The sequence below is a fragment of the Buteo buteo genome, chromosome 17 (assembly GCF_964188355.1).
Source record: "Buteo buteo chromosome 17, bButBut1.hap1.1, whole genome shotgun sequence".
NCBI classification, from domain to species: domain Eukaryota; kingdom Metazoa; phylum Chordata; class Aves; order Accipitriformes; family Accipitridae; genus Buteo; species Buteo buteo.
This window is the reverse complement of record NC_134187.1, coordinates 20,793,572-20,812,691: the sequence shown is the minus strand read 5'-3', so window position 1 is coordinate 20,812,691 and position 19,120 is coordinate 20,793,572. Positions and strand designations below refer to the sequence as shown.

General features: G+C 40.5%; 1 pseudogene; it reads left to right on the top strand.

Moving 5' to 3' along the window:
- The first annotated feature begins 1,301 nt into the window (after positions 1 to 1,301).
- LOC142041195 (rap1 GTPase-GDP dissociation stimulator 1-A-like) overlaps positions 1,302 to 19,120 on the top strand; it is a 38,510-nt pseudogene continuing 20,691 nt past the window's right edge.

Below are 19,120 nucleotides of genomic sequence, written 5' to 3'. Positions count from 1 at the left end.
CCACGTTGGAGCAGGGGAAGAGTGAGGAGTCCTCCCCCTGAAGAGGATGAAGCGGCAGAAACTGATGAACTGACCACAAGCCCCATTCCCCGTCCCCCTGCGCCACTCCAGGGGGGAGGAGGTAGAGAAAATCAGGAGTGGAGTTGAGCCAGGAAGGAGAGACTGGTGGGGGGAAAGTGTTTTTAAGATTTTGGTTTATTTCTCATTACCCTACTCTGATCTGATTGTTAATAAATTAAACTAATTTCCCCAAGTTGAGTCTGTTTTGCCTGTGACAGTAACTGTTGAGTGACCTCCCTGTCCTTGACCGACAAGCCTTTCATTATATTTTCTCTCCCTTGTCCAGCTGAGGAGGGGAGTGATAAAGCGGCTTTGGTGGACACCTGACATCTAGCCAGAGTCAACCCACCACACAAGCAAAGGTAGCACGAGGCCTGCATGGATGATGCAGGGAGCTCCTGACTCAATTCATAGCTAAAAGGAAAGTTTACAAGAGGTGGAAGCTGGGACAGATGATCCAGGAGGAGTATAGACTTGGTGACCGATTGTGAAGGAACGGGGCTGGGAAAGACAAGGCCGACCTGAAGTTGAGTCTGGTGAGGGTTGTGAAGGGCTACAAGAAAGGATTCTACAAATATCTAAACAACAAAAGGAAGACTAGGGCCAGCTGCTGAATGGGGCAGGGGACCTTGTGGCAAAGGGTGGAAAGGTGGTGGAACAACTAATCCTGGAAAACATGAAAGACAAGAAGGTAATTGGGAGTAATCAGCATGAATTGATGAATCATGCTTAACCAACCTGATAGCCTTCTACCTAGTAGAAGGAAGAACACTGATGCTGCTTACCTCAACTTCAGTAAGGCTTTTGACACTATCTTCCATAAGATCCTTATAGGAAAGCTGGCAAAGTATGGGTTAGATAAGTGGACAGTGAGGTGAATTGAAGACTGGCTGAATAACTGGGCCCAGAGGGTTGGGCCAATGGCACAAAGTCCAGTTGGAGGCAAGTCAGTAGTGGTGTACCCAAGCATTGATACTGGGCCAATTCTATTTAAATTCTTTGTTCATGACCTGGAAAATGGGGCAAACTGGTTCACAGATGATACAAAACTGGGAGGAGTGGTTGATACACGAGATGGCTGTGCTGGCATTCAGAGGGATAAGGACAGTCTGGAGAATTGGGCTGACAGGAACCTCATGAAGTTCAACAATGGGAAATGCAAAGTCCTGCGCCTGAGGAAGAACAACCCCAGGCACCCATATATGCTGGGGGATGACCAGCTGGAAAGCAGCTTGGCAGAAATGGACCTGTGGGTGCTGGTGGACACCAGGATGAACATGAGCCAGCAAGGCAGCCTAGCAGCTAACAAGGCCAAAAGCACCCTAGGCTACATTAGGAAGAGTCTGGCCAGCAAGTCAAGAGAGGTGATCCTCTCTACTCAGCACTGGTGAGGCATCGTATGGGGTCCTGTGTCCAGTTCTGGGTTCTCCAGTACAAGATTCAGAATTACTAATTTGAATCTAGTGAAGGATGATGAAAACAATGAAGGAACTAGAGCTTCTTTCTTATGAGGAGACCTTCAGAGAGCTGAGACTGTTTAGCCTTGAGAAGAGAAGGCTCAGGGGATCTTGTCAATGTGTATAAATGCCTCCTGAAAGGGAGTTGAGATGAGACAGAGAGACTCTTTTCAGTAGTGCCCACTGACAGGAAAAGAGCCAATGGGCACAAACTAAAAACATGAAAATCAAAAATACTTTTTTACTGTGAAGGTGGTCAAACATTGGAACAGTTTTCCCAGAGACGTTGCAGAGTCTTCATTCCTGGAGATATTAAAAACCTTACTCGATTCAGTCCTGGGCAACCTGCTGTAACTGACCGTGCTTAAACAGGGAGGTTTGATTAGTTGATCTCAAAAGGTCCCTTCCAGCCTCAATGATTCTTTGATTCTGTCATTAGGTATGGAGAAAAGGAACAGGTTTCTAGCAGAGTTTTATATGGTTTCTCTGTAAACTGTCATTCTTAACATGCTTGTGTGCATATCTCACTGTCATTTCTCATACTGTTTCCATTGAGAAAGTAGTTAATTAGCTACTTGACTGTAGATTGCTCCCAAAAATATTTGTATTAACAAGTGAAAGGAGAACATTACCAACAGTCAACTGTGTTCTAGCTTCTTTAATTTCCATATTAAAAAAATTATGACAAATTTGCATAAAACTACTCTGTGTTTTTACTTAACTGATATAATAAGTTTTTATCAAGGTCATTGGGTGACTTGGTTTGTTGATCTGTTGTTTTTCCATTTTTAAGGACATCATTCATAAGGCCCAGCTAATTTCACAATATATTTAGAATGAGGTTTTGAGCCTTGGTAAAAAAGGCAATGCAACACTTTTCTAAACCAACATGTTGATTATAATAAATGAGCAGCTGAAATTTAGCAGTAATAAGAATTTGGGGATCTGCAGTATAGAGTGATTTAAAATTATGAGAGCACTTCACATTATTATGAGCATTCAATCTTCAAAACTAAAGTGCTCTTAAAATTTTGAAGAGCTCTAGTAATGCTAACTATTCAATACTGCAAATCTATACAACCTTCAATCCTGCTTTTATTGATGGAATTCATCAGCAGGCTCAAGGCTTTCTTTTCTAAGGTTGGATAATGTTTTTGACTCAGATGGAAACTTTTATAGGGTAACTTTATCCAGGAAGAGAATTTGTTGAGTTGCCTCAAATCAAAATTGCTCAGCCCTTACCACTTTGGCCCATGATTTGTGTAATTGTTAGAAGTAAAAAAAAAAAAAAAAATTACATACAGAAAACTCCCAACTTTCCATTTATGCATACTCCAACCATGAGAAAAAGACTGTCATGTTGACCCACAGTGAAGATATTTAAAATGTGCATGGTTTGCCTCCCAGTTGAAGTAGGCTAAAACTAATCATTTATGAAGGCTTCACCAATGGGCAGAAACTTTTAAAGTTGAAGTGTGTCATATGATTAAATAAGTACGTGTTCCTACCCTCAGGACAATGGAAATAAGCTTGCTTTTATAAATCCTATTTTCTTTGATGTGATCTCAAATTAAAAAGGAATCTGGATGTATTTAGCCATATTTTTTAAAAAATTATGACAAATATAAAATACATTAAAAAGTTGAAAAAGCTGTATTAAAAATACTTTCAGCCAGTAAACTAGCATGTGTTTACATAATTGATGGATGAGGATTTTCTAAAGTGCTCATGGGAAATTTCTGCCTAATTCAGTGAGTAATACAGTTTGGATTTTACTTTTTAAATTACATGATAAATCCATGAAAAATCTATCCAGTGTGTTAAATTTTGGAAGCTTTAATGGGACCTTTGAGTGCCACAACAATAAGAATAAGTTATGCATTAAAGGGATAAGAGCCTATTGTGTGAGTGCCCTCAGTGTTCCTCCTGTCCATGTTGTGGGCAAAAAAATTAACAGTATTGGGCTCTTACCTGGTAAATGGAGTAAAGATTTAATTCTGTCATTAGAGGTGTCACAATGTAGTCCAAAGGAATTAACATGAACAGGTGGATAGGTTTTCAATTAAAGATCAGTATAAGTAAGCATGAAGAAGTCTCACCTTTCATTTCTGTTGTCTTGGTGAGCGGGTTAATATTACCTCCAACTCAGCAGACTGCAGCAAAGGTAATTTCAAACTGGGAAGAAACTAATTCATTTTAGCATGCTGTTTCCCACAGTGCTAACAATTACCTGTCTGTTTCAACATAAATATTCATATATATCCAGTCCCTCTCTTTCTTACTTCTTAAGAATAGGAAGTCTAACTCACTAGGAAGTGAAGTTACTTCACTTGTAAATTCTCTATTTTTTCTGAAGCCCATTAGTCCCAATATTCTGGAAACCTTGCTCTGGAAAAACTTAGGTTTCCTCCCACCTAGTTTAATTCAGCTATTGTTAATAATTGGTCCACTAGTGATACTGTATTTACTGTTGATATGTCAGTACCTTTCCTCTTGTGCCTTCATGACAACTTTTAGCTTTGAGATTATACTGTATCTATTTGTTTTTCTTTTCAGATGATGTTTAAATTTGATTGATAGCTTTTTAATATTATAACTTGAGAACTGACCATAAATCTTTTCCATAGCCAGTTTAACTAGTTTGTATGGTATATATGAAAAAACCCAAACAACTTAGCTCCCATTGGTTTGATCAGAAGGACAACTCCCACTAAGGAATTGTCCTTAACTGTTAAACCCAAAGACCAAATAACTTGAGAGAAGATGCAGAGCTAGAAGTGATGTTTCAGGTTGATCTTTCATACTCCTATAATAGTTCTCTGAAAGACCAAACAAACTAAAAGTTAAGAGGTAGTTCCCTCCCTACTACTGAAATAAGATCTAGCTGCCAAGAAATAAGGATTTTTTTTCTCATAAAATATTTTCTGTGTAAATCAGAATGAAAATGAGACATTTTGATTCATTTGGTTAAAAACAAAAAAGAGTGATGGTGAGACACTGTAGTCTGTTGTTCTGGGTATGAACTCTATGGTTTCTTGTGAATATGTGTTGCAAATTGTCTGTTCTGGAAAAGGTCCTCACAAATACTTTCAATCAACTGATGGTTATTTACCTAGTCTGTTTGAAATCTCTGATAAAATTGTCAACAAAAGTGGCAGTATATCAGTTTGCATGCTCTTGCCTTTCATTTCTCTCATTCTAAATACCTATCTTAGAAAAGCAGTATACAAGAAACCCAGCTGCCAGACAGCTTTAAAATTGCATTTCATTACTATATAGCCTCATTGTAAGGAATGAAATTCTGAAAGCATACAAAGTTTGCTTTCTGCACTGAATAAGGACTCAAGGATTTGAGACACCTCTTTCCCTTCCTTGCCATAATAGTAGTCCAGGCCCCACTGTGATTTTTGTTTCCCCAGGTGTACCAGACAGAGTGGAAGGTTTCTCCAAAGCAGACAGGCTAAGGCTGCACTGTAATCCACCTGAAGTTACACTCCCAAAGCCTGCTACCAGGAATGTGTGCTTTTATTTCTACATAGTCTATGCAAAGTTGAGTTCAGGCTTCCTATAAACTTTAAGCACCTTGCTGTAAGCTTTGCCTTGAAGGTGGAATGTCTCTTTTCCTTCCTTGTTGTTTGACATTACCACAAACATGGATGAAATGGGCAAAGGCAGCAGAGACCTCGCATGATCCCTCAGCAAGAATGCTCTCTGACATGGGGCACACAAGCCCAATAGCTGCTTTTGCCAAAAAGTAATCTAGAGAGGCAGCAAGTTTTGTCACTAGCCCAATCTGAGGGTACTCTGAGCATCAGTGTCTATTTGGGCTTTGAGTTTTTTCTTGTTCTTCCACCTGGGTACCTGTGTGAGTCCAAGGCAGAACCTGTTATCTCAATTGTTATATAAATATGATTCATTCAGAGGAGGTAATTTCTGTATCTAATACTGATTTGCATTGGGATAGTGACAAGAGGCCACTGTCCAATTAGAGCAGGATCTGCACCAGTTCCTCATTCATTAATTCTTTAGAGACATTACAGTTTAGACAGAAGATAAGAGAAAAGATGGGGATATAACAAATACGATGGGAAAAATTACAAAATAATGGTGAGACAACTGTGATCTACTTCTGTAGTACTCAGGCTCTTTGATCTTTCTAAGGAAACACAGTGCACCTTTATTTTCAAATTTGAAATTATTGTAGAGGCAGTATAGTTATGTGTGTTGCCCTATATATGGCACAATTTGTTGTTGTTGCAAATGCTGGCATACTTCCTAAAGACTCTTTAGTTTCCATCATTCTAGGGGTCATCATGATTTTTTGTTTACAATATTGAGTTAGAAAGTACTACGCCAGTCATAAGTTTAACCAACTTTTTATCTTATTTATCTAAATATGCAAACATTTCTTTTCTTCTGTGTAGAATTTCTGCCTTTGATTTTTGTTCTCTGCATAGTCAACTAGTAGCAGACATAAAGTTCCCATCTTTTGACCTTTTGAGGTATTTCTTCTTTCCAAAGTATGATGATTAGAATTTCTAAAGCTTTGCATTTGCTTATTGTAGAATGCAACAGAGAACATTCAACATACTTTCAATTTTTATTGAACATACCGAATTAAACTGAAATGGCATTGAAAACATTCAGTGAAGTTTCTGAGTTCAAGGAAGGGAAACAGTTTCTTTTGATACGTATTTTTAAATTAGATTCTGTCTACTTGTTGCTGTTTTTACATTTCTACCTCAGCAATGCTGACAGAATCTAAATTTGGGATTTAACAGATTAGACCTTAGGGATCCCACTCAGACCATGCTTTCCCAGTTATTTTCTGACCAATTGCAATCTAAAAGAATGAAGTTACTGAAGTCTGTAGATAAGATCATGTCACTTGACACTACGGGGACAGACAGACTCTTTTGGAGATCCTTGGCAGAATGATGACGGCACTCAGTTGTAGTTACAATGAAAGCTTTTTTTTAACAGAATGTTATGATTAGCGTAGTATAGAATTTTATGATCACGGTAGCACAGGATTTTTATAAGCAGAATCAGTGTAGCACAATTTTATAAGTAGTGTAGCACAGAATTTTATAGCACAGCTTAGTTAATGGTTCCTAATCACCTGGACCCCCTGCAGACTGGGTCAAATTTTAATACTTGGCTTGCTGTATCAATATAACAATCATAATCTCAACTCGAAGACAGGTAAAAGAATACAAGTCACTCACTCAATCCCTGTTCTATGACAGGGTCATCACAACCTGGTTGGCCACGTGCCTGGAACCTTCAAGGTTGGGAAGGAGGGAAGAAGTCGTCCTGACACTTAGGAACCTTGAGGTCAATAGGGAGGGGGAGGAGAAATCTGCCCCGTGCACAAGACCTTCAGGGCCTGATGAGGAGGGGAAAGGGGACTGATACGTGGCCAGCTCCATCACAGAGAATGGCCATCTGCCTTATAAAATGGCATTACTTATGCTAACCGTATTACCAGGGGTCAGGAACAGGGGGTACCAGTCACTGATCAGAGGGAATAACCATGGCAATAACATTTGTGACACTGAATCATCTCTCATGAAGTAGCAGTTTTCTGTACAACTCCGGACAACACTATCTAGCTACTCTTTCTAAGATCTTTTGAATTTATTGTGCATTTTCCCAATGGGAACTAGGAAACTGTGACCTCTGATTTTCAAAGCCAGTCTTGATAGCTAGGGAAAAGAAAAATATGCCAGAATTTAGTTTTGGTGAAAATGTTAGTATTTAGCACAGTTCAACTGAGTATACACCTTAGCCTACTTTTTTCAGTATGTAGTTGTGATGGGTTGACCCTGGCTGGATGCCAGGTGCCCACCAAAGCCGCTCTATCACTCCCCCTCCTCAGCTGGGGGGGAAGAAAATATAACAGAAGGCTCGTGGGTCAAGATAAGGACAGTTTAATACAGTGATAGCAAAGGTCGCGCGTGCGAAAGCAAAGAAAAAACCAAATGATGTTATTCTCTACTTCCCATCAGCAGGCGATGTCTAGCCACTTCTCGGGAAGCAGGGCTTCAGTACGCGTAGTGGTTGCTCCGGAAGACAAAATGCCCCCCCTCTGTCTCCCTTTACTTAGCTTTTATATCTGAGCTGACGTCATATGGTATGGAATATCTGTTTGGTTAGTTTAGGTCAGCTGTCCTGATTGTGTCCCCTCCCAAGATCTTGCCCTGCCCCAGCCTGCCATTGAGGGGAGGGCAAAAATGTTGGGGAGACAGCCTTGATGCTGTGCCAGCACTGCTCAGCAGTAGCCAAAACACTGGTGTGCTATCAACACCTTTCTAGCTACTGATGCAGGGCACAGTGCTATGAGGGCTGCTGTGGGGAGTATTAACTCCATCTCAGCCAGACCCAATACAGTAGTTCTCTTTAAATATTATTATGAAGACCTATCTTTGAAAGTGCATTTTACCCCAGCACTAAAGATTTTAGTCTCAGGATTCCTCACAGTCATTCAACCCAAAATATTGTCATCTGCCTCCTAATTTTAATTGGCTTTAATTTTTGTTCTGAATTTTATGACAGTGACAGATTGTAACCTTTGGATAAAAGTTCTTACCTTTTTGCATGCTTTTAGTGCTATGTCAAAGGAACATAAATCCTGAAAATTATACTTCTTTAAACTTTGCTGGATTTATAATATTGGACAAACTTTCTTTGCTGTGCTGCAAAATGCAGAATGCTGTAAGTAGTGACTCATCACAGCAGGTGCTTTAGTCTGCAAAGTCACTCTGTACTCTCAGCACTGCACCCTGCAGGGGTGAGAAAACCAGCTGCTTTGAGGTGACAAAAAACATGACTTTTGGCACTTTTGTCAAAACTATAAGAAAAATGCTTCCTTTATTTGAGAAAATTTTGCAACAGGAGCCCTAGATTCTGTGCCATCCAGGTATTTAAAAAAATAATCTTTTGACAGTCTGATTTTTTTATTTTCCAGTGGATGGATTCATGTCCTTGTAAATATTTAACTGAGAAACTAAGATAAATACTGAGCTGTATTCAGGGGAAGGTAAAGAGAATAGACTGAAGCAAAAGAGTGCTGCACTTCAAATTAACTGTGTACTAAACTCAAACCACAATTTTATTCCACCAATGACTGAGATGTGTAAAAGCAAAACTAAGTGCTTGAATTAAAGTAGAACAGGAAATGGTTTTTACAATGGTTAGCAGCTATTATATTCTTGTCTGAGACATCCCCTTCTATTAGATTGTTTCAATGAAAACTATTAACACTGTATTACGATTTCTGTGAGTATTCATGGCAATTGCTTTTGGCATTTCAGTATACATAACAAAAGTTTTGTACATTTATGGTAAGTTAAGAGCATTGACAATGGAAAGCTACTGAGGAATTAACATTCTCACTATTATTCTTGCCACCCTGGCTCACAAGCTGCAAATGAACTTGGTGTACCTCTCCTCAGAAGTCTGTCAGTCACGTGATTACATCCTTTGAATATTGAAATTCAAGATGAACTGACAATCAGACTTCCCAGGTTGGAAGGTCACCTTTATTTTACGTGGTGTGCTACACGGCACTGGAAGCATACACATCTGCCATGCTGATGGATGTCTGCCCACTCCCAAGATAGCAAACCAGTTTTGCTAGGATACAGATAGCAGCTGAAGATGCATTGCATGCCCATCACTGCAGGGGCACAAATTCCACCGCCCGGGAAAGCTTTGTCGCTTTATCACCATGTGCCTGTTTGTACTTGATCATACTTCTGTTTGCATCAGAAAGACAACACGGTAAAGTGAAAAAGGCAACAGATACTCTGGCGCTTGACAGCAAAACAGATTTGTTGTGATGGGCTTCTGGAATACCTGTCAGTCCACGTGCTGGAGCCTATGTAAATGTGAATCCCGAGTTTCTGCATACAGCATAGACAGCCAACCTCTAAGCAGACCTGGTTAAGCCAGGGCTAGCTCAGAAGCAAACACTTCAAGGGAAACAAGCCCAAAGCATGGAGCTGAACTGGTGCTGAAAGGCCAGAGAAAAGCCAAAGGTATGTGTGCTGACAGCTTCCTCAGGGTGATGCCTGCACTCTATTATGTGGTGCAGAGTAAGAGCTATGATTTTAGACACCGTGTCTTTGCAGAGTGATGTTGACAAACTGCCTGTGCAGTGCTTCAAAAGGGGTAGGCAGCCAGTGCTCTGTCACGATTATCATGCTCTTCCCATTCTCCTTTTAGGTGTTTCATGTACCTGCTTTCTTATCATATACGTGGCCTGCATGTACTTTCTCTGCCTTTTTATCATGAAACTGTAGAGTGCTCATCCTTTATTTCCACTCATGGTTTCTTGGGGTTACTCTATTAATTGTAATTAATTATCACTTTGCTGCTTTGATTGCTGAATGAGATTTGGCCACAAGGGAAAGGATGAACATTATCTTTTGAAGAACACAAGAAATGTTAATATTGGATCAGTCCCATGAAGGTGGCAAGAGAGACTTCAGCCAATGCTCAAAATGAACTGCAATTTTCCCAGTTATTTCTTCCCAGCATTTATCTGTCATTCAGCTTGGTTGAGCACTATACATCACAAGTGCTCGGTTTCACACCTTCAATAATCGTTGACGTGACTGAAATAAGAGTCTTGTATTTCCTTTTCTTTTTGAGCTCCTAAAATGAAGAATAATGGACACTACCACTCTCTGTATAGCAAAATAACAGTAAAGGTAAACAAGCACGGGCTGAGTTTAGTGCCCCACTAGGTGAGCTATAAATCAAAGGTACTGACCCATTTGGGTCATTAAAATCCCATGATCCTTTGTGTGAATGGAGAGATTTAGACCTATGGTTCAAAGTTTATGTATTCCACAATGCTGCAGGGAATTTCTGATATTTTTCACTAAGATGGAAAGTAACCAAGATGTCAGCTGGAAAGTATTTAAAGAACACTAACTTCTTTGACAAAAACAAAATATCAGCATTCATAACTTTTTTCTCTTTTACCATTCTGCATTCTGTGAGCAAATTTTCAGGATTTTTCTGCCTTCCATTATTAATTTTAGGAAAAAGACAAAGCTCTCAGCTACTCTAGATAATTTTCCAGCTAGAATAGCTCTAGCAATATCCTGAGTTTTTTAACTCTGTCATGTTAAAACTTACATCAGGCATTCTGATCTGCCACAAATGGTCTCTGAATACCAAGTGGGTAGATTGTTGACCACCCCAAAAATTTGTGAGCTTTGGAGGCAGAGGTGGTGGTAAGATAGCCAGGCTGTTGCTGGCTACAAAGGGCCTGCTGACTATATCTCTCAATAATTGCTGATGCTTACTTCTATCCTATAAATTCAAATGTGAATCTTGATTTCAACTAAAATATAAGAAATATGACAAAGTGACAATGTCAGTTACATGAGATTTTACCAGAAGGAATTTAAATAATTGTTACATTTGGAATGATGCCATTCATAGTCAGCTCTGACCTATTTTTTACTGTTTCTGAATGAATTTTCCCATTATATCCCTCTGACATATTATTCAAATAAACTCATTAAATGAAGTTATTTCTCATGGAACGAGAACAAGTCCTCACACTGCAAAATTCTTCCATTTTCTTCCATGGGACAGAAATTCTGCCTTTGGGCTGTTACCATATAAAGCAGTGCTGTTCTCTTTGACCTTTTTTTAAGCTTGTGATATCTGGCTTCTCACTGCTATGTATTACACTTTTAAAATAAAGGGAACCTGTCTGTTTAGTTGAGGTAAGTTCCATGGGAGTATTCAAGTGAGCATATTATACAGTGATCTTGTGTTTCTCTTTTGTGGTATTTTTACACTTGTTCTTGGATTACTGCAAACTCTGGTGGCAATTCTCTTTATGTTAAACATAAACCCAAATGCCTATATATAACTTCAGTGAAAGAAGCCTGGCAACAATAGGAAGAACAAATTTAATTAATTCGCGTAAGGTATGTCCCTCTCTCCACAGAACTTTAGAAATCTTCCTGCAGCAGACATGGCCCTTGATTTCTTGCAGTTGAAGGCACACTGCTTAAAACCAAAATCATAAGTAATTTGGCTTAAGATAAATGAGAACAATAATGACACATTAAGTTGAGGTTTTCTTCACTCATGCTTACAAAAGATGCTATGGTGTTTCTGAGAAATGGTGTAACATCTACTCTTCTACCAAATTTCTATTACAATACTAAACCCAAAACTTCCATATATATATATGTATGTAACCTTTGAGATTTCAGTGATTTAAGTTAGGCAGTTCCCTTCTTATGAATCTCATCTGTCAGTTTGCTTAATTCACAGGTGTTGCATTCTGGCAACATAATCTTGCAAGCTGTGATATACTTTACTCCATGTTGCTATTCGATGTACCAGATAAACGTGGAGAATGGGATTTACACCCCTTGATTATACATTTCTGCCTGTAGCTGAAGTTAGGTTGTCTTTATGGGGTTCTGGGGAAAATGGGCTCTTCTGGGGTACAGCTCTTCTGAAATACACTTCTTCTGACTTATTTTAGCTGTCTATATGAGGATGAAGTTAGTACTCCATAAGCTCACAGCATCACATATGTAGACATATAAAATCCAGATATCTATATTCAGCTTAATAAATTATGCCAAGGCACGGTGGGGGCTGGACGTTCCTTGAGTTTGGTTGAGGGGGAGATGGAGGCTCCCAAGGAGAGCAAGACAGGGGCTGGCTGGGTCCCACCACCCCAGCCAGGACCAGGGCAGCTGGGGGGCACCGGGGCAGCCCCAGGCCCGGCCATTGGGCACCTCTCTGGGGATTGGGGATGGGACAAGGCTGGGCTGGGAAATGGGCCCCCGGGTGGGCTTCATGTTCCACATCGACAGAGGATGTGATCTGTCACGGGCATTGCTGCACAGCATCTGCGGCAGAGCTCAGGAGGGGGACAAGCAGGGGACCCCCAGCTTAAAAGCCGATCCCAAGCAAAAGCATTTTCAAAATGCATGCAAATGCTACAGCCCTATTAATATTTTATTTTTCTGGAACAAATGCGGGGTTTGTGGTTGCTTAATGGAATCATCTTTATCTTTTCAACCTGAGGTTTCTCCCTGCTAAAATAAAGACTGCATGACATTTAACAGCTGAGACACCTCCTGTGAAAACTGTTTGCAGCTGAAGTTAATTTCTGGTGCATCTTAAATAGGTAGAATTTTTTGTTTAAGAGAATATGTTATTTAATTAGCCTGTCACTACAAAAACCTAAGAGGCAAGACTGAAATTTATTTAACAAAATGAATAATGATTAATTATATGTCTACAAAGTATTTCTTCTCCTGCAGGCTCTGGAAACACTTTGGAGACTGCTAGCCCAGGCTGAACTAGCAGTAGGACTCTTTTACATCACCGTGTTTGTAAATAATTACAGCAGTCTTTCTTCACTAGCAAAGCTGCTAATGAGATTTTTTTGGTTTTTAGAAAGGGAAAAAAATACAACTTTTTCAGTTTTAACAGCAGGGAGGAATTAGATTTTCAGCAAACTGGAAATTTAGGAGCAGCAATGGGCTTAATACTTTGAAAAGTATTACTGAGACATACTTACATAGTTACTAAGACTTTGTGATGAGGAAGCTGAAATTTTATTAAATATGTGAAATATGCCATATTCATATCCAGTTCACCTACATACATGGGACTGTTGAACATGTGGAAATCTGGCTCTGTTTCCCTGCTTTTGACACCCAAACTGCTTTCCTGCCTCCAGCAGTATCAGATCTACTCTTTATTCCTCATATCCTTCACAGACTGAACTGTATTCTTATGTTCTTGCATGCATCCCAATTAGCAAAATCACTTAATAATCATGGAGATGCTGATATCCATGAGGAAAAGAACAAAACAAATTAGACGTGTGTGTATATATATATATATACATATTTTAAACAGCTTTCTGGTCTCTGCAGCAACTCCATTTTTTTAAATGATACTGTATTGACTTTGTGTGGCAAGATTTTGGTAGCGGGGGGCGGGTTACAGGGGTGGCTTCTGTGAGAAGCTGCTGGAAGCTTCCCCCATGTCCGATAGAGCCCATACCAACCAGCTCTGAGACGGACCCGCTGCCAGCCAAGGCCGAGCCCATCAGCGATAGTAGTAGTGCCTCTGTGATAACATATTTAAGAATGAAAAAAAGTTGTGGGAGACACAAAAACAGCAGCCGGAGAGAGGAGTGAGAACATGTAAGAGAAACAGCCCTGCAGACCCCCAGGTCAGTGCAGAAGGAGGGGAGGAGGTGCTCCAGGCGCCGGAGCAGAGATTCCCCTGCAGCCCGTGGGGAAGACCCTGGTGAGGCAGGCTGTCCCCCTGCAGCCCAGGGAGGTCCACGGGGGAGCAGATCTCCACCTGCAGCCCGGGGAGGACTCCACACTAGAGCAGGTGGGTGTCCGAAGGAGGCTGTGACCCCGTGGGAAGCTCCTGCTGGAGCAGGTTTTCTGGCAGGACTTGTGACCCCACAGGGGACCCACGTTGGAGCAGTCTGTGCCTGAAGGACTGCAGCTTGTGGAAAGGACCCACGCTGGAGCAGTTTGTGAAGAACTGCAGCCCGTGGGAAGGACCCACATTGGAGAAGTTCATGGAAGACTCTCTCCTGTGAGAGGGACCCCACACTGGAGCATGGGAAGAGTGTGATGAGTCCTGCCCCTGAAGAGGATGAAGCAGCAGAAATAACATGTGATGAACTGACCATAAACCCCATTTCCCATCCCCCTGCACCCCTGGGGGGAGGGGGGGGGGGGGTAGTAGAGAATCTGGGAGTAGATTTGAGCCGGGGAGGAGGGAGGGGTTGAGGGAAGGTGTTCTGAGATTTGGTTTTATTTCTCATTACCCTACTCTGGTTGATTTGTAATAAATTGAGTTAATTTTCCCCAAGCTGAGTCTGTTTTGCCCGTGACGGTAATTAGTGAATGATCTCTCCTGTCCTTATCTCGACCCACAAGCCCTTTGTTACATTTTCTCTCCTCTGTCCAGCTGAGGAGGGGGAATGATAGAATGGCTTTGGTGGGTACCTGGTGTCCAGCCTGTTTCAACACACCAGAGATACCTAAAATTTTAGTAGTATTAATAAAGCACAATAGGAAGAGTGCTGGAACAGTAAGTTAATGCTAGCTACAGCTTGGATTTACCTTTCCTCTCCTGTCCTGAATCAAGTGTCTGTGTTTCATCTCTCATTCCCCTAAGTATGTTTTCTGCAGAATTTTTTCAAGTACTGTCCAAAAGAGCAAAAAACCCTTGTTTTAAAATTGATTTCTTGCAAACCTCTAGGCCACTTGTGGGTAAGTCATTTGTTGAATAAAGTTTGATCTCCCAATTTGCCTTTCACACAAAACAGAAATTTATGCAACCTTTTGGAATTTCTTGTGCTTATTCCCACAGTGAAGCTATATTTACTATCGATCATTTTTACAGAAACACTTGGTTTATTTTCTTGAGACAATGTTTATAAAAGTACATAGGAGCCCAAGGGCTAGATCAAGTACAGCAAACAAGCAGCTAAGCTCCTTCTACCGTGAGTGAGTTTATCAGAATGACGTTCTGCTCCCCTCAGCGAATACCCCACCCCGGCTAAAATTAGACAGTTTGGAAATACCGAGCATGAAGCATGTCTAGGCAACCCTTAAACTTCAGTTTCTAGCTGAAGGCAAATGCATTTTTGCACCCGAGATCCAAAAACCTAGATTCTGTCCCTACCGTGAGTTTTCTTGAATGAATGGCTGGGCCCTGCCTTTTCCTTTGCAAATAGACCCTTACCCCATAATAGCTTACAGGTTGGAGAAAACAAGACTTCGAAGGAACTCACAGATGCATCCAGCACATCCCAGGAGATTGCACTAATCAGGAGACCAGGCTTGATGCTGTTACACCTGTGGTGTGCTGATATCCAGTGAAGCTGAGTTAGCAGGATAAGGAGGTGTCTTAGCCTTGATCATGTATATGATTTTAATTCTGTTCTGATTAGTATATGAAATCAATTGCTTATGTGGCACCTATTTTGAAAGTATCTTTTTATCATTTTCCCATGAGTGTGCTATGCCTGATAGGTTTTTTTGCATTATTCTCCATTAAAAAAAAAAAAAAAGGTGGTGATAATAAGTGGACTCTTTATGGAATTAAATCTTTAGATGGCCCTGTATGGAGTACAGAGTATATCTCCATTAGGTGAGAGGGAGGAAAGGAACAATGTAACACCTGTACTGAGCTAATTTGCATGTTTGACCCACTTCTATGAGCAGCGTGTTTAATAGCCAACCTGCTATAGAATTGTCCAGCTGATAAATTAACAATGCTCTGTCAGCATTCTCTAATAATATTGTGTTAAATCCCTGCCCTAAATTTACACTGCGTGGAGATAAATACCACTGCCACCATCTTTTTTATATTTAATAATTATTCTTCCACTGTAGGTACAGATATGTGAACAGGATTTAAACTCTCTGTCCAGTTTTTTTTTCCCCCAAATACCTGCTGAGAAGGAGCCATTTTGATTTAAGGACCCTGCCTGAAATACTTAAATGTCACTAATAAGGAAAGCTATGTTTACCAGTTCTATGGTTTTTTGTTTGTTTTACAGTAAATTACTTTGAAAAGAAGAATGACTGCAAAGTGTTAAGGCTGATCTGTGTGTCCTTGTCTGTGCACATGTGTGTGTTTGCCTGTGAGTACACATGCTCTTTGACAAAATAATTGTCAATTAGCTGCAGGGAGGTGAGGTGAAAACCAGAAAAAATCTTGGGATTAGAACTTTAAGAAGCATCTCCTCTGCCCTACTTAACTGATAAAAAATAGTCAGAAGTGGTTTTAAGGAGCTAAGCCTGAAAGTTGAACTATACGGACATCCAGCAGCACTGACATTCAGGTCTCAGAAGTTTCACCAAAGTGCAGAGAACCCTTTGTGCACATTCAACTTGCTGGCTTGGAAAAACATAAATAATTATGTATAAATTGAAGGCAAATTAAGCCTGCAAATTACATTGTAAAGTCTGCACCTTTCGATACAGTTTCTGCGACTAAGTTACAGTAGATTGCAGCTGGAGAAAAATTTATAGAGACCTGGTGTAGGTGTCTGTGAGCGCCTGTGTATATGTACATATTTATGTCCAGTTTTTAACAAAATTCTGCTTTTTTAAAAAAAGGCTCAAATTGGGAGTCCTTTCTGGCTGGTAACATTTTATTTCAAATTAGACATTTCATAGCACCTTTAAATTTACTGAAAAGTAAACAGACATATAGTATAACTGCCACTTTAACTGTTCTGTTTGACCCCGCAACTTTGGAAGTTTATGGCTGTCCCAAAAAGTTATACTGATAACTGTGTGTTAGGTTAGAAGGGATGAAAATTGAAAGAACCTTCAACCTTCTGGGTTGTCTTTTATTACCCATCTGTGGGTTGTAATCTATCGTTGAGAAATACAAAACTTCTCTGCTCATTATAAGGTGATGAGAGCAGAAGCTAGGTCTCTAGGCTCTGATTCCGAGAAGCATACTACTAGATGGCATAGGCATTCAGCATGCATTTATATTTTGGAATCTTAACACAGAAATATTCCAGTTACTCTGTGTAATTTTTCCTTTTCTTTTAGTGTTTGAAAGCTGATCTAAAGAACATATTCATTTTCTTTCCAAATTTTGCTAAATAATTTCTTTAGGTTTTACTTTGTAGTTAGTTATGTGACCCAGAAGATGTGTTTTGATTCATGCTGAATTGCTCACCTGATTGGCCATCTGAGAGGTTCTGCATGTTTCCATGTTTCTTTTAAACAGGGCATATTCAGTTAGCACATCAGGTCAGTTGAATATATTAAAATATGGAGTTAACCTATCCAGAAAAAGGAAGCTGGAAAAAATTGCCATGAGATGAAGACATCTCAATCCACTGTATTGGCTGATCCAGCCAGTAATATGTAATGTCCCTTAAAACCAAAATGCCATAGAAAATATTTCTGAAGTGAAATCCTACATCTGGTCCAAGTTTTCCTTACAGGGAAGATTTTTACTGGAACTCCAGCAATACTTCAACAAAAGTGGGGGCAGTTTTACAGACTGGTGTATATACATAGAATGGTCCAGTTTCCAAATCCAGCGTAAGGGTGTAGAAAATGGATGCAGCAGAAAATTTGGAAGTGGTTATATAAAGCCCTGCAGAAGCACTGGGACTTTCTTAAATGTTCTACTAATATTTTGTTCTGTAGTTTTGGGCAAATTATTATTTTTTGGTTTTAATATACATTTGAAAATACATAAAATGCTTGAATCAGTGTCAGTGACCACCTGGCACATGCTGATAAAACAAAATTTGCCCTTGCCCAGAACTTGACATCAAGTGAATTCTTCTTTCCTTCCACATGAGGTACCACAGAAAGGAGGATTACAGATAAGCCGTGGAGACTAGGATGTTAGCAGAACATTACATGCAGACTGCAGTACACATCTGCTTGCAGACTGGTCTCTGAGTTGAATCCCAAAATAAGCAGGGAGCTAGTGAAACTGTATTCAATAGGATGTAGGTGATGACACTGTGGGCTTTAGCACACATATGAAAGGGTGGATGGCAGCTATACGCTGCATAAATTAAGGAACATGGACTTTGGGATGCAGAAAATAATTTTTTAAAAGGCAAGGCAAGAAAAGATGAGTGAGTGCAGGGATATATTAGCAAGTTGCAGAAAGAGCCATTGTTGCACAATAGATGCTGAGATAGGTGCACAACAATTTACAAGCAGAGCTCATAGTTCATGGCATATATCAACACTAACAGTGAAACTTACTGTGGGAACAAATAAAATCAAAAGGCAAGAGACAGAAAAGGAAAGGAAAACTCTCCTGAGTGGCCAGTGGGAAGAAAAGTGATGGGGTCCTCAGGTAAGCAGCCACCCCAGGGCTCCCACCCAGTGTAGCAGGGCTCCCCCATAACATAGGTTTCATCAGGACCTGCTCAAACTCCTCTTGGTTTTTCCTTCCTCTTATCTCTGACTGGCACATGCTGGCCAGGACTGGTGCTGCATCCTTGCTGACTGCTACGCTCAGTGAGAGTGTATTATTGGATCTCTCGCATCCCTCAAAGGCCCAACCAGGGGGAAATGGGGCAATGATGGAATGTTTCTCTTGTCTGCCACAGTTGCTTCTTTGGAGAACACACCACAGCCACCTTACTAGCTTTGCCAGCCTGAGAGCAAGACCGTGAGATCATGGAGGGGAAAATCCTGCCCTAGGGCTCTGGGACACCCTGCCCAAGTGGCTGGGGTGACAGACACCCTCCCACTGCTGGGGGAAGGCAGGCTGCACACCTGCAAGCAGAAGACTCTCGGCAGCACAAAAGCTAAGGCATCCAAAGTATTCTGCAACAGCCGCATACAGCAAATCAGCACTGAGCATCACCATTATCTGATGCGGCTGTGAAGTATGAAAATCCTTTTCTGAGCTGTGAGTCATAAAACAATTTTGTTGGTGCAGCCATTCATCAGCCTCAGCTCTCTAAAATTAGATACTTGGGATCCAAATCAGCAGAACATTTTCTACATGTGCATGGAATTCAGGCAAAGCTTTAGATACAAAATTTATGTATTCTTTTCCTTGTCTTT